Below are 23,765 nucleotides of genomic sequence, written 5' to 3'. Positions count from 1 at the left end.
AGGGAAGCCAGACATTTCATACACCCAAAGAACAAATCCACTGCTGCTGCTGTGGGCTGTTGTGGGACTAAGATATGAGTAAACTGTATGTCCCATAGCTACCTGTCTATGCTGCTGTCATTGAGAATGGCCCCACCCTCCCTGGTTGTAGGTCCATAGCTGGTACCATTCAGAAAGCTCAGTCTTCAAAGGCCTGCATTCTACCCTGGGGACATTGCCACCAAAGCTGCCACAGGAGGGAGAGGGAAGGCCAGGAACTTTCACATGTCCCAAGGACAAATACCACTGCTGCTGCTGCAGGACCAAGGCATAAGCAAACCATGAGCTCCACAGCTGCCTTACTAGGTTGCTTTCACTGAGTGGCCCCACCCTCCCCAGAAGCAGACTCATAACACAGCCACTGTGTCCCAACCTGAGCATTCTGCTAGTGACCTGGGGAGTATTCTGCCTCTGCCTATCATATGTAGTGCCTGAACATACTACCAGGGGACCTGATGACAAATCTGCTCACTGGTTTTCATCTGAACAGTACCCAAGCACACATTCCAAAGGCCTAGGGATTACCAGACCAGATCACCATCACTGGCACTTGAACACTACTGCCAGGGTCTGAGGTCAGGACCATCCAACCTACCAATACCACCACTGCAGACACTAACCCATATGAGCCAGCTGCAGGCCAAGGGACTTGCCCATCCAGCCTGTTGCAGCCACTGCCAACACCAACACTAACATGAACTGGTGTTCCATTGGGTTGTGCTACCACTGCTTATGCCATTATGCACACTACACCACTGCTAAGAGGCCCAAGAACCCATGCACAAGCCTGGCCTACTGCTGCTGCTACTGGCATCTGAGAAAGCCACCTGGGGGCCCAAGAATTGGCCTGCCTGAATGTACTAACACCAGAGCCAGCATACATTGCTCTATGGCTCAAGGTAAGGCATGTTTAGCCCACCACTACCACGACGGGGACTCAAAGACTGGACTATCTGGCATCCTTGTTGCCAGCAAGACTTTACCACATTCTTCACTAATAACTGTGTTCTAATCCCTAAGCCATTGAGGAATTCAAAGATACCACTGACACTGTTTACAGCTGATGAAATCACACAGATACTACAATATTGCATGCACTCAAAATTGAAGCCAAAGTTCCCTACCCAACTAACAACATATATAAATCTTCAGGAAAATGTCTTTCCCTACAAAAGTAAATTTAAAAAGTTGGAAGAAGCAACTACTACACCAGATGCACAGATACCAATGTAAGGATAAAGGAAGCATCAAAAAGCAAGGAAATATGACACCTCCCCAAAATATAATTTTCTAACAACATATCCCAATCAAAATAAATTCATTAATTCCCAGAAAAGTAATTCAAAATACTGAGTTCAAAGAAGCTCAGAAAGATAAAAAAAATTCTTTTTTTTTTTTTTTCCCGAGACGGAGTCTCACTCTGTTGCCCAGGCTGGAGTGCAGTGGCCGGATCTCAGCTCATTGCAAGCTCCGCCTCCTGGGTTTACGCCATTCTCCTGCCTCAGCTTCCCGAGTAGCTGGGACTACAGGCGCCCGCCACCTCGCCCGGCTAGTTTTTTGTATTTTTTTAGTAGAGACGGGGTTTCACCGTGTTAGCCAGGATGGTCTCGATCTCCTGACCTCGTGATCCGCCCGTCTCGGCCTCCCAAAGTGCTGGGATTACAGGCTTGAGCCACCGCGCCCGGCCATAAAAATTCTTAAAAATGATAGAGATAAATCAGAAAAACAATTCAGGATATGAATGAGAAATTTCTGAAATAGTTATTTTTAAGAAATCAGAAATACTGAAAATGAAAAAAGTATTAAATACAAAATACATCTGAAAGGTTCAATAATGAACAAGATTAAGCAGAAGACATAATCTCAAAACTTGAAGATGGGTGTTTTGAAATTGAATTATCAATGTCCCTGAGAGTGAAGAGAAAACAAGAGTTTAAGAACCTATTTAACAAAACAATAGATCAAAACTTTCCAAGTCTAGCAACAGATTTACACATCCAGATACAGAAGGCCCAGTGATCCCCAAATAGATACAATACCAAAAATTATCCACAGCATATTATAGTCCAACTATCTAAAGTCAATATTAAAGAGAAAACTATATAAAACGGCAAGAAAAACATATTGTCACTTCTAAAGGAACTCCCATCAGACTAACACTGGGGTTCTCAGCAGAAAACTTTTAGGCCAGGAGAGGATGGGATAACATATTCAAAGTGCTTTTAGAAAAACAAACTTCCCACTCAAGGATATCATACACAGCAAAATTATTCTTCACGAATAAAGGGGAAATGAAGTCTTTCCCAGACAAGCAAACACTGATGGCCCTTCACTGGCCCTACAAGAAATGCTTAAGGGAGTCCTAAATCTGAAAGCGAAAGCACAACATTTTTCTCTCATGAAATCACATGAAAGTATAAAACTTACTGATGAACCAAACATACAAATGAAGAAGAGATACAACCCAAATTGTACCACTACAGAAAACTACCTAACCATAATAGCAAATGAAAGAAAAACAAAGAAACAAAAAATATACAACACAACTAGAAAACAAGTAACAATATGATAGGAAGTAAACCTTACATATCAATAATAACCTTGAATGTAAATGGATTAAATTCTCCACTTAAAAGATACGGACTTGTTGAATGATAAAGAAACACAATCCAAATATATACTGTTGATAAGAAACACCCTTTACCTACAAAGACATATACAGACTCAAAGTCAAGTGTTGGAAAAAGATATTCCAAGCAAAAGGAAACCAAAAACGAGCAGGAGTAGCTATGCTTATGTCACATAAAATCAATTTTAAGTCAAAAACAGTAAAGAAAAAACAAAGAAGGCCATTATATAATGATAAAGAGATTGTTTAAGCAATAGGAAATAACAATTCTAAATATATATACAACCAACACTAAATCGCCCAAATTCATAAATCAAGTGTTACTAGATCTAAAGAGAGAGGTACACTTCAATAAAATAATAGTGGAAAACATTAATAAAGTAGATTTAAATTGCACTTTTAATAGAAAATGTAATTTAAACTTCACATTTGACCAAATAGACCTAAAAGACATTTACAGGATGTTTTATCCAAAATTACAGAATATATATTCTTCTCATCAGCAAATGGATCATTCTTCAGGATAAACCATATGTTGGGACACAAAATAAGTCTTAACAATTTTTTTTTTATAAAATAGAAATCACATTAAGCATCTTCTCAGACTACAATAGAATAAAACTAGAAATCACTAAGAGGAACTTTGGAAACTATACAGATACATGAAGATTAAAAACATGCTTCTGGATGACCCACCATTGGGTCAATGAAGAAATTAAGATGAAAATAAAAAAATTTCTTGAAATAAATAAAAATGGAAATACAAAAATATCCAAACTTGTGAGAGACAGCAAAAGCAGTGCTAAAAGGGAAATTTATAACAATAAATGTTTACATTTAAAAACTAGAAAGATTTATAATAAACAACCTAATGATGCACCTCAAGGAATTAGGAAAGCAAGAACAAGTCAAATCCAAAATTATCAGAAGGAAAGAAATAGCAAATATCAGATCAGAACTCAATGATATAGAGATTTAAAACAAACACAATCAACAAGACAAAACAAAAGTATTGGCCACTGTTGCTGTGAAAAAGAGAAAAAAACCAAATAAACCAAATCAGAAAAGGAGACATTGCAACTGATACCGCCAAAATACAAAAGATCATCAGAGATTATTATGCACAACTATATGCTAAAATACTGGAAAACCTAGAAGAAATGGATGAATTCCTCACAACATACACCTACCAAGATTGAATCAGGAAAAAAAAAAAACAAAAAAAACCCTGAACATACCAATTGTGAGTAGTGAGACTGAATCAGTAATGAAAAGTCTCCCAACAAAGAAAAGCCCAGGACCAGATGAATTCACAGCCAAATTCTACCAAACATAGATAGAATAAATACCATTTCTCCTGAAAGTATTCAAAAAAATTGAAGAGGTGAGAAGTCGCCCTAAATCATTCTATGAGGCTAGCATTACCCAGATACTAAACCAGACAAAGACACAACAACAAACCAAAACTACAGGTCAGTATCCCAGGCTCATGGATTGGGAAACTCAATTTTGTTAAATTTTCATACTGCTTAAAGCATCTGTAGATACTATGCATTTCCTATCAAAGTAAGAATGTCACTTTCCACAGAATTAAAAAAAAAAAGTTATAGAATTCATATCAAACCAAAAAAGAGCCAGCCAAAACAATCCTCAGCCAAAGGAACAAAGCCGAAGACTTCACACTACCCAACTTCAAAATATATTATGACGGCTATAATAACCCAAACAGCATGGTATTTGTGTAAGAGTAGACACACAGACCAATGGATCAGTGAGTCCAGAAGTAAATCCATATATTTATTGACAACTTATTTTTGATAAAGGCATTAAGAACATATGCTGGGAAAGGACATCCTCTTCAATAAATGGTTCGGGGAAAATTAGATGTACATATGTAAAATAATGAATCTGGACTGCTCCCTCTCTTCATCTGGAAAAACCAACTCAAGATCCATGAAATACTTAAACATTAAACCTGAAACTGTAAAAATACTAGAAAAGAACATAGAAAATGCACTTCAAGACATCAATCTTAGCAAACATTTCATGGCTAAGACCCCAAAAGCACAGAGAACTATAACAAAAATAGACAAATGTGACTATTAAAGTAAAAAGCTACATAGCAAGGAAACAATCTGTTGAGTAAAGAGACAACCTGTTGAATGGGAGAAAATATTTGCCAACTATTCATGCAACAAGAGACTAATATCCGAAATATACAATAAACTCAAACAACTCAACAATTTAAAAAAAAATCCTATTAAAAAATGAGCAAAGAGCCAGGCACAGTGGCTCACGCCTGTAATCCCAGAACTTTGAGAGGCTGAAGCGGGTGGATCACGAGGGCAGGAGATTAAGACCATCCTGGCTGGCTAACACAGTGAAACCCCGTCTCTAAAATTAGCTGGGCGTGGTGGCGGGCTCCTGTAGTCCCAGCTACTCAGGAGGTTGAGGAAGGAGAATGGTGTAAACCCGGGAGGCGGAGCTTGTAGTGGGCCAAGATCGCACCACTGCACTCCAGCCTGGGTGACAGAGCGAGACAACGTCTCAAAAAAAAAAAAAAAAAAAGTGGGCAAAGGACAATAGACATTTCTCAAAAAGAAATGATCAAGTGGTATATGACAAGATACTCAGTCTTGCTAACCAGCAGGGAAATGAAAATTAAAACCACAAAGAGATATTACTTTACCCCAGTTAGAATGGCTCTTACTAAAAAGACAAAAAAATTAATAGATGCTGATGAGGATGTTAGGAAAAGGGAAGTCATACACTGTCAGTGGGAATGTAAATTAGTATAACTACTATGGAAGACAGAATGGAGATTTCTCGAAAAATCAAAAATCATACTACCATAAGATTCAGCAATCCCACTCCTGGGTATTTATCCAAAGAGAAAGAAAAATGTGTATCAAAGGGATACCTACCTGCACTTGCGTGTCTTTGCAGCACTATTCACAATAGCAAAGATATGGAATCAACCTAATTGTCCATTAATGTATAAGTGGGTTTTTAAAAATGCAGAATATATATACAAAGGAATACTATTTGGTCATAAAAATAATAAAATTAGGGCATTTGCAGCAACATGGATGGAACTGGAAGTTGTTACATTAGGTGAGATAAGCCAGACACAGCACAACAGATACCATATGTTTTCATTCATACGTGGGAGCTAAAAAAGTTGATCTCATGGAGACAGAGAATAGAATTGTAGATGCCAGAGGCTGGGAAGGGTGGGATTGGGGGGTAAACGGAGGTTGATTAGTGGGTACAGGCATACAGTTAAATAGAAGAAATAACCCCCAATATTCAAAAGCACAGTCGGGTGATTATAGTGAGCAACAAATGTATTGTATATTTCAAAGTAGTTAGAAGAGAGGACTTGAAATGTTACTAACACATAGAAATGATAAATACTCAAGGTGATGGATACCCAAAATCACCTGACTTGGTCATTACCTATTCTACATATGTAACAAATACTAAAATACAAATACATGAAGTATTTTGTTTCAATAAAACACTTTATGCTAAGATTAATGAAAACTAGACTTCTAAATTTCCTCACACACTGATTTTTCAAGTACATGAGTCAAATCCATTTCCAAGATGTAATTTTCTATTGATATTGATACTTTCATAGAAATCAACTAATATGAATACATTCAATTGTAATGATTAGACAGAAAAATCAATATTTTAAGATATTGAAACTCAAAAAAATAATTCTGCTTCAAATAGATGAGCAGATGAAACGTGTTGCAGTTTCTGAAAGCCCACACCCAATTACGGTCTGATCAAGCGGTATTGGCAAGAAAATTCCACTCTTAGAGGATTCCTTTTAAAGAGATTTAATCTCTTTGGATTCATTTAACTACAGAGCACCACTCTTTAAAATGTGAATATATCAAATACAGTAATAAATCTGCGAACTGCCGGCTTATATTTTATTTCATGATGCCATTTCTATAATGGGATACAGAAAGAAATCACTGATAAGTTCTTATAACAGGAAAGATAAAAGAAATGAAATTTGAAGAGTAATTTCTACTTTCAAATACTTTCAGTGCTTGTACAGATAGAGTTCAGCAATCATTCAATGTCAACATTTCAGTGGATATAATCAGTAGGAAATGGTTCAGAAAGTAACAGGCCATGCATGATTCTGGCACTGCTAAATATGCAAGGAGGAAAGGTAAGTTAAGTTTGTGTTTTTGATGGTGTAATTATAAGATGTAGGGAATCTTATACCAAAATAAATATGTAAATAAAACACCTTTTCTGAAGAACTTTATTAATCTCCAAATATATATTTTTAGTCTTAATTCATAGTTAATTCAGTAAATTCAAAATCATCAGAAAACAGTCTTTCATGGCAGTCAAAATTCAAATTAAGAAACAAGGAAGATGAGACTGAGGAAAGTGATCCATCATTAGTCCATAATGGGTAGCATTAATAATTTCATAGGTCAATTCAATCATTTTAGTGATTCTAATGCAGCCAGAGAATATAAGAACAAGGTATCACTGTTATTTTTTATTTTATTTATATTTGAGACACAGTCTCACTCTGTCGCCCAGGCTGGAGTGCGGTGGTGGTATCTTGACTTACTGGAACCTCTGCCTCCTGGGTTCAAGCAATTCTTGTGCCTCAGCCACCCAAGTAGATGGAATTATAGTCATGTACCACCACAACCAGCTAATGTTTGTGTTTTTAGTAGAGACAGGATTTTGGCAGGTTGGCCAGGCTGCTCTCCAACTCCTGGCTTCAAGTGATACGCCCGCCTCAGCCTCACAAAGTGCTGGGATTATAGGTGTGAGCCACCACACCCAGACTCTGTTATTATTATTTTTTTATATACACTATTTAGTCATTTATAGTATTATTGGGGGTTTACATGGATTTTCGTGAAATAAATTAGATAAGCATTCATAGAAACCTTTTGGGATCCCTGAAGATTCTGTGTGTGTGTGTATGTGTGTGTGTGTGGTGAGAACACTTAAGAGCTTAGCAAATTTCAAGTACACAATACAGTACTGTTAACTATAGTCACATTGTTGTACATTAGATCTCCAGAGCCTATTCATCTTGCATAACTGAAACTTTGTATCCCCAGACCAACATCTCTCCCTTACTTCCTTCACCACACCCCAGCAACCACCATTCTACTCTCTGCTGCTTGAGTTCAACTATTTTAGGTTCCATATAGAAATAAATAATGTAGTATTTATCTTTCTGTGTCTGGTTTACTTCACTTTGCATAATGTCAAGTGATGTACAAAAATTAACTCAATGGAATAAGACCTACACATATTTCCAAAATCATAAAACTACTAGAAGAGAGGGAAAAAGCTTATTAACATTGGTCTAGACAATGACATTTTGGCTATGACACTGAAAGCACAGGCATCAAAAGCAAAACTAGGAAAGTGGGATTCCATCAAACTAAAAAGCATCTGCTTTTTAGCAGTTTATTATTATTATTTATTTATTATTTTTATTTTTTGAGATGGAGTCTTGCATTGTCTCCAGTGCTACAGTGCAGTGGTGCGATCTCGGCTCACTGCAACCTCTGCCTCCCAGGTCAAGCGATTCTCCTGCCTCAGCCTCCTGAGTAGCTGGAGTTACAGGTGCCCACCACCACACCTAGCTAATTTTTCGTATTTTTAATAGAGATGGGGTTTCACCATATTGGCCAGGCTGGTCTCGAACTCCTTGTGATTCACCTGCCTCAGCCTCTCAAGGTGCTAGGATTATAGGCGTGAGCCACCACGCCCGGCTAGCAGTTTTAGTAGTTAAGTAGTTTAGTAGTTTAGTAGGTTTTGGTAGTTTTTCATTTGAACGGCAAATGAAACAATCAACAGAATGAAACAGAAACTTATGGATTGGGAAAAAATGTTTGTAAGCCATATATCTGATAAGGGCTTAATATCCAAAATATATAAGAAACTGTTACAACTCAACAGTTGAAATGGAAAACAGTATGGAGGTTCCTCAAAAAATTAAAAATAGATCTATAATAGAGCCAACAATCTCACTTTTGGGGATATATCCAAAGAAAGGAAATCAGTATATTAGACAGACATTTGTACTCCCATGTTTATTGCAGTACTAGTCATCATAGCCAAGACATGAAATCAACCTAAATGTCCATCAGTGGATGAATGAAGAAAACAGGGTTACACACAAATACACATGCGCGCGCGCACACACACACAGTAGACTATTATTCAACCTTAAAAATGAGTTTATTGGATAAAAGATACTTTGGTAATGAAGTTTGACTAGACTGGAAAAACTAAAAGACTTTCTTACCCAAAGAAGGCATCAATCATTTTCAACTTAAATAATATTTAGCTGGACTTTTAGCTTTCTACATATGCAAAGACCTCCAAAGGAATATACACTTTTTGTTTTCAGTGGACAAAAGGAGCAGAGCGCTCCTGAGAGTCTCCTACCTGTGGTTTTTTGATAGGTGCTTGACAGAGAAACGTGAGACAGATGCACCACCAGCAGGGTGTATATTACAATATTTAATGCTCAGCTAAGTAGTTAGAATCAATAACCAAAAGGAGAAATATTATAAAACTTAGTGCTAGATGCTATGTATAGACCTCAGTGTTCTGGAAAGTCGAAGAAGAAAGAAATCAAACCAAAGGAGATTAAAGGGATGAGATAAGCTGGGTTTTGGAGAACTGATACCATTTATCAAGACAAAGAGGAAAAAGAAAAGCAATATGACATGACATGAAATAATCAGCCCTTGTTAGTGACCTAGAAGATAATCTTTGTGTTTTTTCTCATAAAGCAGTCTCTTTCAGAGGATATTCACTGCAGGGTATTCCCTTACACCCCAAAATAGGGATATGACCTAGTCATGAAATCTCTGCTTAAGAATGTACAGTGCTTATTTTTAAATGTTATCTGGAAGTCTCCTAACTGAAAAGCTTTCAGATTAATAGGATAAGTTTTGATTATTAATTAGCATTTTCATGACATCTTCCTGAATGCTTCATTGTGTTTTATTTAATAAATTACTGATTTTGTTGCCCCCTTTATTCATTGGTAATTTAAAGAAGTTTATAATGTTAATTTCTTGTGTTTTTCTAAAGGTTAAATTCAAAGTGCTATTGTACAAATAAGCAGAGCTGGAACTATCACAGATGAGAAAGGAATTGGCTGAATATCTTATCCTTAATGCCACAGTGTTATATGTGTACTTAAAGCAATTTGCTCATTAAACAGAAACTATTAGAGCAGCAGAAATTCTGCCAATATCAGCAGAAAGCATTAGTTTGGAATACAATCCTTCTTCTAAATTTTGGCTAAAGTGGCAAGCTTTTTATTTTCTATTTTTTGTAAAGCTAATTCTACACTTTAAAAAAGTGGTTTAGAGTATTATCTCCAGGGTGTTTCTTGCTCCACAACTCAATGTATCTTTCTGTTTCCACATCTGTAAATTAGGGGTAAAAATAGCATCAGACTTATAGGCTTTGTGGCAATTAAAGGAGTTAACATATATGTATTTAGAAATACCTAAAATACTTAAAGGAGTGCGAATATGTGAATTGTTATACACTGCTAATATGAGGCTGGCATATATTTAACACCCTGTAAGTATTTGCTATTATTTTTGCACTGGTTGTTGCTGCTGTCATGACTAAAGCATAAATTAACAAGAAGAGACCAAGTCTTTACACTTTTAGAAGACTGGTTCACACATGTTACTATAATAATAATTCAACAAAATAACTGATGCAGGCAAGATAAACAAATTACCCAGGCAGTAAACCTGTGTACAATCAATTTACTGACAGACGACTGGTAGGCCCTGCAATTATTAATAATTATTAATAATTATCACAGTTGTATACTTTTATGTGTTTGCTAGGCTGCATCTTTTCTTACATATATAATTTTTTAGAGAATTTGTTGCTGTCATCTATACATCTCATGCTGAGTCAGTATTGGAGTTAGGTGGAGGCTCCTGTCAATGTTTCATCTGAACCTGCTGTGATCCTTTTTGTCTTTTCACAGCAAATCTGTCAGTCCAAGGTAAAGGCTTCTTCCACCTATTTAGAAAATCCATTATGCTATCATACATAATATGTCAAGTTGAAGAAACCTACGTAGTGTCTCACAGTTTTGGACTGGATATTATGAGACTTGAAATCTGGTTCCAGCACTTGTTGCCAATTACTCCTCATATCCTAAGTTTGCCATTTAAATTGAGCTCAATTTGTGTATTAAGGAGATACATTACAAGGTTTCTGAGGTCTTTTCTGCTCTAAAATTTTCATTCTAAGACGGTAGAAAAAATTAATTAAAAATTTTAATAATGGTATTTCTTTAAATTCTTAGTCAAAATCAAGAAGAATATATCTGCAAAATTGTGTCCTGTTAGAATAGTAGTCAGAATCACTAGGAAATCATGCAATTCCCAGATAAAGCTTCCTCTGTATTTAGAAGAAATAATCAATCTATCAATTGACTAAACACAAATGTTTTATGCAATAAATTAATATTAATCTTAGGAAATACTGAATTGACAGATTTGAACCAGGAACAAAATCCACTAGTGTTTATCAGTGTTATACAATATTCCTCCTCATTAGATTTATCGTGACCATAGTAAGGTACCATTTTCCTTTTATTTCTGATAACACTTTTTTCAGCAATTTTATTATAATTGATTTAATCTACATCATTTATAATTTATATTTAATTTCTGCTATTTTGAATTTCTAAATGTTTTAAGACATGCTTTATTCATATTTTAACAGTGTTAAAGTATAATTGATCTGCGATAAAATGTACACATATAAAGTGTATAATTCAATGTTTTAACACATGTATACACTTCTGAAGCCTTTATCACAATCAAGATAGTAAACATATCCATCACCGCTGAAAGTTTCTTTGTTCTCATGTATAATGAGAGATTAGAACCCACTGCAATCCTCTCTACAGGAAGCCTCTCTACAGGAACTGTGCTTTCAGTTATATAGATTACTTTGTATTTTTTTGAGTTCTATATAAATGGGATCACACCATATATACTGTTTTTCGACTAGCTTTTTAAATTCAGTATAATTATTTCTAGATTCATCCACACTGTGTTTATCAGTAGTTTGTTACATTTTATTGTATGGACATACCACAATTTGGATGATGGTCATTTGAGTTATTTCTAGTTTTTGACTATTGAATATAAAGATTCTATGAATATTTGGGTACAAGTCTTTGTATGGACATCTGTTTTTGTTTCTCTTAGGAGTATAATGGCTGAGTCATATGATAGGTATATATTAAACTTTCTAAAAAACTGTCAAACTGTTTTCCAAACACATAGGAGTCATGCCATTTTACATTCCCAGCAGGAGTGTATGAGAGTTCCCATTCTTCCCTGTCATCAACTTCATCAGAAATCAGTTGCTCCCTCTTTTCCCCGCCTAGCGATGCTGGGCCTAGAAGTCTCTGCCAAGCTGCGGACATGGGCATTAGATCTGCAGGATGTGATTTGTTAAAGTTGTTAAGAATAAGGCCTACTTTAAGAGACACCAAGTGAAATTTAGAAGACAACGGGAGGGTAAAACTGATTACTATGCTCAGAAACGCTTGTTGATACAGGATAAAAATAAATAGAAAACACCCAAATACAGGATGGTAGTGTAACAAACAGATATCATTTGTCAGATTGCTTATGCCTGTATAGAAGGGGATATGATAGTCTACATAGCATATGCACATGGACTGTCAAAATATGGTGTGAAGGTTGGCCTGACAAATTACGCTGCAGCATATTGTACTGGCCTGCTGCTGGACCACAGGCTTCTCAATAGGTTTGGTATGGACAAGATCTATGAAGACCAAGTGGTGGTGACTGGAGATAAAGGCCTTGCCAGAACTACTACTGGCAGTAAAGTTTTTGGGACCCTGAGGGAGCTGTGAATGGAGGTTTGTCTATCCCTTACAGTACCAAACGATTCCCTGATTATGATTCTGAAAGCAGGGAATTTAATGCAGAAGTACACCGGAAGCACATTATAGGCCAGAATGTTGCAGATTACATGCACTACTAAGTGGAGGAAGATGAAGATGCTTACAAGAAACAATCCTCTCAATATATAAAGAACAGCATAACTCCAGACATGGAGGAGATGTATAAGAAAGCTCTTGCTGCTATATGAGAGAATCCAGTCTATGAGAAGACACCCAATAAATAAGTTAAAAAGAGGTAGAACCATCCCAAAATGTCCCTTGCTGGAAGAAAGATCAGGTAGCTTCAAAGAAGGCAAGATTCCTCACAGCTCAGGAGCGGGCTGCTTAGAGTTAAACCACACAGTTTTCTATGAAGATTTTTCAGAAAGATGATAAACTTAAAAAAAAAAAAAAAAACCAACAACAGTTGCCCATATGTGGATCTATTTCTGGAATCTCTACTCTGTTTCTTTGACCAAGTTATTTCTTTATGCCAATCCAATACAGTCTTGATTATTGTAGCATCGTAATAAACCTTGAGAGCAGATACTGTTACTACTCCAACTTTGTTCTTTCTCAAAGTTGTTTTAGTGATTCTGTATTTTTTAATTTCCATATGAGTTTTAAAATCGGCTTGAAAATTTCTTCAATTAAGACCTACTAGGATTTGAACTGGCATTGTATTTAATCTATAGATAAGTTTGGGGAGAACTGACATCTTAATCATTTTGAGTCTTCTGTTGATGAACAAGTATAGCTCTCTATTTATTTATGTCTTCTTTATTTTTTTGCATGTTTTTTAGTTTGCATGGTGAATTACACTGTCTGATTTCAAATATTAACACAGCATTGCATTACTGACATCATCTCTATTCAACCATGATTTCTGTCCTGGTATTTATACTTTCCTTTCTGCTATGTTGAGTTAATTTTCATGTCTTCTGGTGTCTTAAAGTGATCGTTGGTGTCATTAATTTGAGAAATTTTGTCTTTAGTAATGTTAGCATATAGTGCTGTAAATTCCTAAGAACTGCTTTAGCGTCATTCCTTAGTTTTTGATATGTTTGTATTTTCATTGTCGTTCAGTTCAAAATACTTTTTTATTTCTCTTTTTATTTCTTCTTTGATCCATGGGGTTTTTGATTTTCAAATATTTGGGGACTGATTGAATTTTAAGTCTATCCTGTTTTGGTTAGAGAAATACATTGCATGAGTTGAATCTTTTAAAATTCACTAAGACTTATTTTATGGCTTAGTATATATCTTGGTCAATGTTTCATGTATATTTGAAATGAATATGTGTTGTGCTACTGATGGATGGAATGTACTACAAATGTCAATCAGTTTCCTCACATGCATGTCCTGATCAGTACTCTGATGAATACTTGAGGAGTATCTTATGCAAATATTTAGGGTTCTTTGTGTATCTCTCACCTCTCCAGATCTCTATTCTGTGAATTCCAAAAGCCTTGCTATCCCTGTGCTCTCATTTTCATTTCCTTACCTTACAGAGTTCACCAATTTCCATCTGAGCTCTCCTTTCTTGAGTTGTGGCTTAGAAATTCTCTCAAAGCAGGAAGGTGATGCAAATGTGGGGCTCTGTTTTTCATCTCTCTGGGTTACTTGTACTTCATTGCCTAGTGTTTTGCAATTTAAAAAAATGCTTGTTTCTCAGGAGGTTGATCAGGGCGGATCACAAGGTCAAGAGATCAAGACCATCTTTCTCAACATGGTGAAACCCAGTCTTTGCTAAAACCAAAAAACTTAGCTGGGTACTGTGGTGCACGCCTGTAGTCTCAGCTACTCCGGAGGCTGAGGCAGGAGAATCGTTTGAACCCAGGAGGCAGAGGTTGCAGTCAGCCAAGATTGCGCCACTGCACTCCAACCTGGAGACAGAGCAAGACTCCGTCTAAAAAAAAAAAAAAAAAAAAAAAAGCTTGTTTCAGACATTCTGTTTGTTTTTGTTGTTGCTTGTTATTGTTTCCGGCAGTAGGGTACATCCAATTACTGTTCCTCTAACTTAGATAGAAGCAGAAGTCAAGTACAAGTTCAAAATAAAAAATCTGCTGCGGTGTTTAAAAGATGACACAGGAAAAGTGGTGTTTGAATCACTTGCTTGCAGTAATGTCTGTAATCACAGTTCCACATTTAGGTTAAAATGTAGTTTTTCATTATTCTGAGAATCTTGTTTTCTGAAGGTTCAAATGCAGGTATAAAAACAATTCTTTTAGGTTGAAACATAAACATTAAGAAAATAAATTATTCTATTTGAAAAGTGGGATTTGTGTGCATTCACTGTAGCATAATCCAAAATCAAATATGAGCTTTAAAGGGAATAATTGAAAGTTGAAGGCTCTCAACTTTGCCCCTAATATTTCCTCATTTTATTTACCAGAAAATAAGTTTTTTCTCAAAGATAGTGCTTCTTAGGAAAATAAGAAGATCCATAAGGCATTTATGTAGGCTCTTTATAGAAGGACTGTATCAATCCCACAGAAGCTCAAATATACCATTGTATGATACAGTTTCTCTACCTAGACAAAATAAGGTCAATAATCTTTCCTACCTTGAAAAAGGATGGGGTCTGGTTCCAAGATGACCAAATAGGAACAGCTCCTGTCTGCAGCTCCCAGTGTGATCGACGCAGAAGACGGGTGATTTCTGCATTTCCAAATGAGGTACCTGGTTCATCTCATTGGGACTGATTGGACAGTGGGTGCAGCCCACAAAGGGCAAGCCAAAGCAGGGTGGGGCATCGCCTCACCCGGAGAGTGCAACATCAACAAAAAGGTCATCTACACCAAAACCCCATCTGTAGGTCACTAACATCAAAGACTAAAGGTAGATAAAACCACAGAGATGGAGAGAAACCAGAGCAGACAAGCTGAAAATTCTAAAAATCAGAGCACCTCTTCTTCTTTAAAGGATCGCAGCTCCTCACCAGCAATGGAACAAAGCTGGACAAAGAATGACTTTGAAGATCAAGTAGAAGAAAGAATATCAGTGATTGAAGATAAAATTAATGAAATAAAGTGAGAAGAGAAGTTTAGAGGAAAAAAGTAAAAAGAAACAAACAGAGCCTCCAAGAAATCTGGGACTATGTGAAAAGACCAAATCTACGTTTGATTAGTGTACCTGAAAGTGACAGGGAGAATGGAACCAAGTTGGAAAACACTCTGCAGGATATTACCCAGGAGAACTTCCCCAACCTAGCAAGGCAGGTCAACAATCAAATTCAGGAAACACAGAGAACACCACAAAGATGCTCCTGGAGAAGAGCAACCCCAAGACACATAATTGTCAGATTAACCAAGGTTGAAATGAAGGAAAATATGTGAAGGGCAGCGAAGAGAAAGGTCAGGCTACCCACAAAGGGAAGTCCATTGGACTAACAGCAGATCTCTCGGCAGAAATTCTACAAGCCAGAAGAGAGTGGGGGACAATATTCAACATTCTTAAAAGAATTTTCAACCCAGAATTTCACATCCTGCCAACTAAGCTTCATAAATAAAGGAGAAATAAAATCCTTTACAGAGAAGCAAATGCTGAGAGATTTTGTCACCACCAGGCCTGCCTTACAAGAGCTCCTGAAGGAAGCAATAAACATGGAAAGGAACAATAGGAACTAGCCACTGGAAAAACACGTAAAGACCATCGATGCTAGGAAGAAACTGAATCAACTAATGGGCAAAAGAACCAGCTAACATCATAATGACAGGATCAAATTCACACATAACAATATTAACCTTAAATGTAAATGGGCTAAATGCCCCAATTAAAAGACACAGACTGATAAATTGGATAGAGTTAAGACCCATCAGGGTGCTGTATTCAGGAGACTCATCTTATGTGCCGAGACACACATAGGCTCAACATAAAGGGATGGAGGAAGATCTACAAAGCAAATAGAAAGGAAAAAAAGAAAAAAAAAAAAAAAGAAAAGCAGGGGCTGCACTCCTACTCTCTGATAAAACAGACTTTAAACCAACAAAGATCAAATGAGACAAAGAAGGCCATTACATAATGGTAAAGGGATTAATTCAACAGGAAGAGCTAACTATTCTAAACATATATGCACCCAATACAGGAGCACCCAGATTCATAAAGCAAGTCCTTAGAGACCTACAAAGAGACTTAGCCTCCCACACAGTAATAATGGGAGATTTTAACACTCCACTGTCAATATTAGACAGATCAACAAGACAGAAGGTTAACAAGGATATCCAGGACATGAACTCAGCTCTGCACCAAGCGGACCTAATAGACATCTACAGAACTCCCTACCCCAAATCAACAGAATATACATTCTTCTCAGCACTACATTGCACTTATTCCAAAATTGACCACATAGTTGGAAGTAAAGCACTCCTCAGCAAATGTAAAAGAACAGAAATTACAACAAACTGTCTCTCAGACCACAGTGCAATCAAATTAGGACTCAGGATTAAGAAACTCACTCAAAACCACCTAACTACAAGGAAACTGAACAACCTGCTCCTGAATGACTACTGGGTAAATAATGAAATGAAGGCAGAAATAAAGATGCTCTTTGAAAGCAATAAGAACAAAGACAAAATGTACCAGAATCTCTGGGACACATTTACAGCAGTGAGTAGAGGGAAATTTATAGCACTAAATGCCCACAGGAGAAAGCAGGACAGATCTAAAATTGACATCCTAATATTGCAAGTAAGAGAACTAGAGAAGCAAGAGTAAACAAATTCAAAAGCTAGCAGAAGGCAAGAAATAAGTAAGATCAGAGCAGATCTGAAGGAGATAGAGACACAAAAAACCCTCCAAAAAATTAAAGAATCCAGGAGCTGTTTTTTTTTTTTTAAAAGGTCAACAAAATTGATAGACTGCTAGCAAGACTAACAAAGAAGAAAAGAGAGAAGAATCAAATAGACACAATAAAAAATGATAAAGGGGATATCACCATCAATCCCACAGAAACACAAACTACCATCAGAGAATACTATAAACACCTCTACACAAACAAACTAGAAAACTTAGAAGAAATGGATAAATTCCTGGACACATACACCCTCCCGAGACTAAACCAGGAAGAATTTGAATCTCTGAATAGACCAATCACAGGCTCTGACATTGAGGCAATAATTAATAGCCTACCAACCAAAAAAAGTCTAGGACCAGGATTCACAGCTGAATTCTATTAGAGGTACAAAGAGGAGCTCGTACCATTCTTTCTGAAACTATTCCAATTAACAGAAAAAGAGGGAATCCTCCCAACTCATTTTATGAGGCCAGCATCATCCTGATACCAAAGCCTGGCAGAGACCAAACAAAAAAACGTAAATTTAGACCAATATCCCTGATGAACATTAATGCAGAAATCCTCAATAAAATACTGGCAAACTGAATCCAGCAGCACAACAAAAACTTATCTACCATGACCAAGTCAGCTTCATCCCTGGGATGCAAGGCTGGTTCAACATATGCAAATCAATGAATGTAATGCATCACATAAACAGAACCAAAGACAAAACTCACATGATTATCTCAATAGATGCAGAAAAGGCTTTTGACAAAATTCAACAGCCTTCATGCTAAAAACTCTCAATAAACTAGGTATTGAGGGAACATATCTCAAAATAGTAAGAGCTATTTATGACAGACCCACAGTCAATATCATACTGAATGGGCAAAAACTGGAAGCATTCCCTTTGAAAACTGGCACAGGACAGGGATGCCCTCTCTCACTACTCCTATTCAACACAGTGTTGGAAATTCTGGCCAGGGCAATCAGGCAGGAGAAAGAAAGAAAGGGTATTTAATTAGGAAAAGAGGAAGTCAAATTGTCCATCTGCAGATGACATGATTGTATATTTAGAAAGCCCATTGTCTCCGCCCCAAATCTCCTTAAGCTGATAAGCAACTTCAGCAAAGTCTCAGGATACAAAATCAATGTGCAAAAATCACAAGCATTCCTATACACCAATAACAGACAGAGAGCAAAATCATGAGTGAACTCCCATTCACAATTTCTACAAAGAGAATAAAATACATAGGAATACAACTTACAAGGTGTGTGAAGGAGAACTACAAACCACTTGTAGTTCTTCAAGGAGAACTACAAACCACTACTCAATGAAATAAAGGGGGGCACAAACAAACGCAAGAACATTCCATGTTTATGGATAGGAAGAATCAATATCGTGAAAATGGCCATACTGCCCAAGGTAACTTATAGATTCAGTGCAATCCCCACCAAGCTACCAATGACTTTCTTCACAGAACTGGAAAAAAACTACTTTAAATTTCATATGGAACCAAAAAAGAGTCCGCATTGCCAAAACAATCCCAAGCAAAAAGAACAAAGCTGGAGGCATCACGCTATCTGACTTCACACTATACTACAAGGGTACAGTAACCAAAACAGCATGGTACTGGTACCAAAACAGATATATAGACCAATAGAACAGAACAGAGGTCCCAGAAATAACGCCACACATCTACAACAATCTGATCCTTGACAAACCTGACAAAAACAAGAAATGGGGAAAGGGTTCCCTATTTAATAAATGGTACTGGGAAAACTGGTTAGCCATATGCAGAAAGCTGAAACTGGATCCCTTCCTTACACCTTATACAAAAATTAATTCAAGATGGATTAAATACTTAAATGTTATACCTAAAACCATAAAATCCCTAGAAGAATCTATAAATTAACTTAGGCAGTATGGCCATTTTCACAATACTGATTCTTCCTATCCATGAGCATGGTATGTTCTTCCATTGGTTTGTGTCCTCTTTTATTTCACTGAGCAGTGGTTTGTAGTTATCCTTGAAGAGGTCCTTCCCATCCCTTGGAAGCTGGATCCCTAGGTATTTTATTCTCTTTGAAGCTACTGTGAATGGGAGTTCATTCATGATTTGGCTCTCTCTCTGTTTCTGGTGTATAAGAATGACTTTCTTCACAGAATTGGAAAAAACTGCTTTAAAGTTCATATAGAACCAAAAATCACCCCGCATTGCCAAGACAATCCTAAGCCAAAAGAACAAAGCTGGAGGCATCACGCTACCTGACTTCAAACTATACTACAAGGCTACAGTAACCAAAACAGCATGGTACTGGTACCAAAACAGAGATATAGACCAATGGAACAGAACAGAGCCCTCAGAAATAATACCACACATCTACAGCCATCTGATCTTTGACAAACCTGAGAGAAACAAGAAATGGGGAAAGGATTCCCTAGTTAATAAATGGTGCTGGGAAAATGGGCTAGCCATAAGTAGAAAGCTGAAACTGGATCCTTTCCTTACTCCTTATACGAAAATTAATTCAAGATGGATTAGAGACTTAAATGTTAGACCTAAAACCATAGAAACCCTAGAAGAAAACCTAGGTAATACCAGTCAGGACATAGGCATGGGCAAGGACTTCATGTCTAAAACACCAAAAGCAACGGTAGCAAAAGCCAAAATTGACAAATGGGATCTAATTAAACTAAAGAACTTCTGCACAGCAAAAGAAACGACCATCAGAGTGAACAGGCAACCTGGAGAATTGGAGAAAATTTTTGGAATCTACTCATCTGACAAAGGGCTAATAATATCCAGAACCTATAAAGAACTCAAACAAATTTACAAGAAAAAAACAAACAACCCCATCAAAAAGTGGGCAAAGGATATGAACAGACATTTCTCAAAAGAAGACATTCAGACAGCCAACAGACACATGAAAAAATGCCCATCATCACTGGCCATCAGAGAAATGCAAATCAAAACCACAATGAGATACCATCTCACACCAGTTAGAATGGCAATCATTAAAAATCAGGAAACAACAGGTGCTGGAGAAGATGTGGAGAAATAGCAACACTTTTACAGTGTTGGTGGGACTGTAAACTAGTTCAACCATCGTGGAAAACGGTGTGGCGATTCCTCAAGGATCTAGAACTAGAAACACCATTTGACCCAGCCATCCCATTACTGGGGATGTACCCAAAGGATTATAAATCATGCTGCTATAAAGACACGTGCACACGTATGTTTATTGTGGCACTATTCACAATAGCGAAGACTTGGAATCAACCCAAATGTCCATCAGTGACAGACTGGATTAAGAAAATGTGGCACATAGACACCATGGAATACTATGCAGCCATGAAAAAGGATGAGTTCATGTCCTTTGTAGGGACATGGATGCAGCTAGAAACCATCATTCTCAGTAAACTGTTGCAAGAACAGAAAACCAAATACTGCATATTCTCACTCATAGGTGGGAATTGAACAATGAGATCACTTGGACACAAGAAGGGAAATATCACACACCAGGTCCTATTGTGGGGAGGGGGGAGGGAGGAGGGATAGCATTAGGAGATATATCTAATGTAAATGACGAGTTAATGGGTGCAGCACACCAACATGGTACATGTATACATATGTAACAAACCTGCACGTTGTGCACATGTACCCTACAACGTAAAGTATAATAATAATAATAATAATAATAAAAACCCTAGAAGAAAACCTAGGGAATACCATTCAGGACATAGGCATGGGCAAAGACTTCATGACTAAAACACCAAAAGCAATGGCAACAAAAGGCAAAATAGACAAATGGGATCTAATTAAACTAAAGAGCTTCTGTACAGCAAAAGAAACTACCATTAGAGTGAACAGGCAACCTACAGAATGGGAGAAAATTTTTGCAATCTACCCATCTGACAAAGGGCTAATATCCAGAATCAAAGAACTTAAAAAAATTTACAAGAAAAAAACATACATCCCATCACAAAATGGGCAACAAATATGAAGAGACACTTCTCAAAAGAAGACATTTATGCAGCCGACAGAAACATGAAAAAATGCTCATCATCACTGGTCATCAGAGAAATGCAAATCAAAACCCCAATGAGATACCATCTCACACCAGTTAGAATGGCAATCATTAAAAAGCCAGGAGACAACAGATGCTGGAGAATATGTGGAGAAATAGGAATGCTTTTACACTGCTGGTGGGAGTGTAAACTAGTTCAACCACTGTGGAAGACAGTGTGGTGATTCCTCAAGGATCTAGAACTAGAAATACCATTTGACCCAGCCATCCCATTACTGGGTATATACCCAAAGGATTATAAATCATGCTACTATAAAGACACATGCACATGCATGTTTATTGCGGCACTATTCACAATAGCAAAGACTTGGAACCAACCCAAATGTCCATCAATGACAGACTGGGTTAAGAAGATGTGGCACATATACACCATGGAATAGTATGCAGTCATAAAAAAGGATGAGTTCATGTCTTTTGCATGGATGAAGCTGGAAACCATCATTCTCAGCAAACTATCAGAAGGACAAACCAAACACCGCATGTTCTCACTCATAGGTGGGAAATGAACAATGAGAACACTTGAACACAGGGGAACATCACACAGTGGGGCCTGTTGTGGGTTGGAGGGTAAGGGAAGAGATAGCATTAGGAGAAATACCTAATGTAAATAAGTTCATGGGTGCAGCAAACCAACAAGGCACGTGTATACCCATGTAACAAACCTGCACGTTGTGTACATGTACCCTAGAAATTAAAGAATAAAAAAAAAATTCCACCATACAGATATAAGAGACATAAATAACTTTCAGAACATAGATGATAGCAAAATATAACAAAATAATTAGGAAGTGATAAAAAAAATCTTTCATACCTTATACTATGTTAAAAAGGAAAATTGGTAAATATAAATTATAATTGTAAAAGCCATACAGGTAGAAATGGCACAGATGTGACAATTTGAAAGGAAACCAATAAGTACTTATAATTTTAATGAAGTGTTGTCAATATTATAGTACTGTGCATTAAGATCACAAATTTCCTTATAAGAAATTATTCTGATTTTCCTCTGAATTAAATAGATATTATAAGAATCACATATATAGTTAAAACTCTTCAAAGCTTAACTTCTAGATCTGTTAAGCTCAATGACATTCATATAAAAACAGACTCCTGCTATTCTTCCTTTTTTCTTTCTTTTTTCTGGAGGGAGTTTCACACAGTTTCTTTTTTTATTTATTTATGTTTTTCTGAGACATAGTTTCACTCTTGTCACTCAGGCTGGAGTGCAATGGCACAATCTTGGCTCACTGCGACATCCGCCTCCCGGGTTCAAGTGATTCTCCTCCCTCAGCTTTCTGAGTAGCTGTGATTACAGGCATCCGCCACCCCACCTAGCTAATTTTTGCATTTTCAGTAAAGACGGGTTTTGCCATGTTGGCCAGGCTGGTCTCAAACACCTGACCTCAGGTGATCCACCAGCCTTGGCCTCCCAAAGTGCTGGAGTTACAGGCATGAGCCACCACACATGGCCAGTTTCTCTTAATAAGGTTTCAATATATTGTTTGAAGTCATCATTTTCTTTCAACTTATTAGGAGATTAGAAATAACAACTTTCCAACAAACTTCTAAATCTATGAACTTCTGCATAAGGTAATTATTAAAATGGATATAGATATGAAAAAATACTTGGTATCATAAGGCACTTATTTACGTTCAGTACCTCTGATGGGGAAAATTTTTAAAATATAGTTATTTCTTGTTTGAATATAAACAAAGCTAAAAAATTCTTTTTTTATCCCTATTACTACTTTGGAAAACTTCCTAATTTCCTATGCCTCAGTCTTAATTGTTGAAATGGTAGTGCAGTTTGGCTGGCTTACAACATGGATACTTACTAGTCATTGGTTTTAAAGAAAAGAAAAATGCAAAAAAGTATCAGAATTATACTTCACTCTTCAAATTAATTCACCGCTTAAATTAAGATCTAAAAGTCACAGATTTTCAGTAAATATTTGTTTTTTTCATTCAAAAATCATTTCCTAGACTTTTACTTTCTATTGGGCACTGTTTTCTGCACAGTGGGTATATTCAGGAAAAAGGTAGAAAAAGGTTACTATATTTATGGAACTTATACTTTGTTGTAGAAGACAGCTACTGAATATGATCATTATTGTGACGCATGCTGTGAAAGAAATAAAAAGTGTGATGTGACAGCAAGTACCTCTGATGGGGAGCTACTTTATAGATAAAATGGTCAGAAAACACCCCTTTACAAGATACTTAAATATCTAGGATATTTAAATCCAAGA

General features: G+C 36.8%; 1 protein-coding gene and 1 pseudogene across 5 annotated transcripts in view; one reads left to right on the top strand and one right to left on the bottom strand.

The window, feature by feature from the left end:
* The window catches only part of SPAG16 (sperm associated antigen 16), a 1,158,987-nt gene that overhangs the window by 119,816 nt on the left and 1,015,406 nt on the right, over positions 1 to 23,765 (bottom strand). The gene's annotated exons all lie outside the window — the stretch shown is intronic.
* Positions 12,183 to 13,232, top strand: LOC100429017 (large ribosomal subunit protein uL18 pseudogene; annotated as a pseudogene).

Source organism: Macaca mulatta, chromosome 12, assembly GCF_049350105.2.
Source record: "Macaca mulatta isolate MMU2019108-1 chromosome 12, T2T-MMU8v2.0, whole genome shotgun sequence".
In the NCBI taxonomy this organism is placed as follows: Eukaryota; Metazoa; Chordata; class Mammalia; order Primates; family Cercopithecidae; genus Macaca; species Macaca mulatta.
This window is presented reverse-complemented; position numbering and strand designations above follow the sequence as displayed.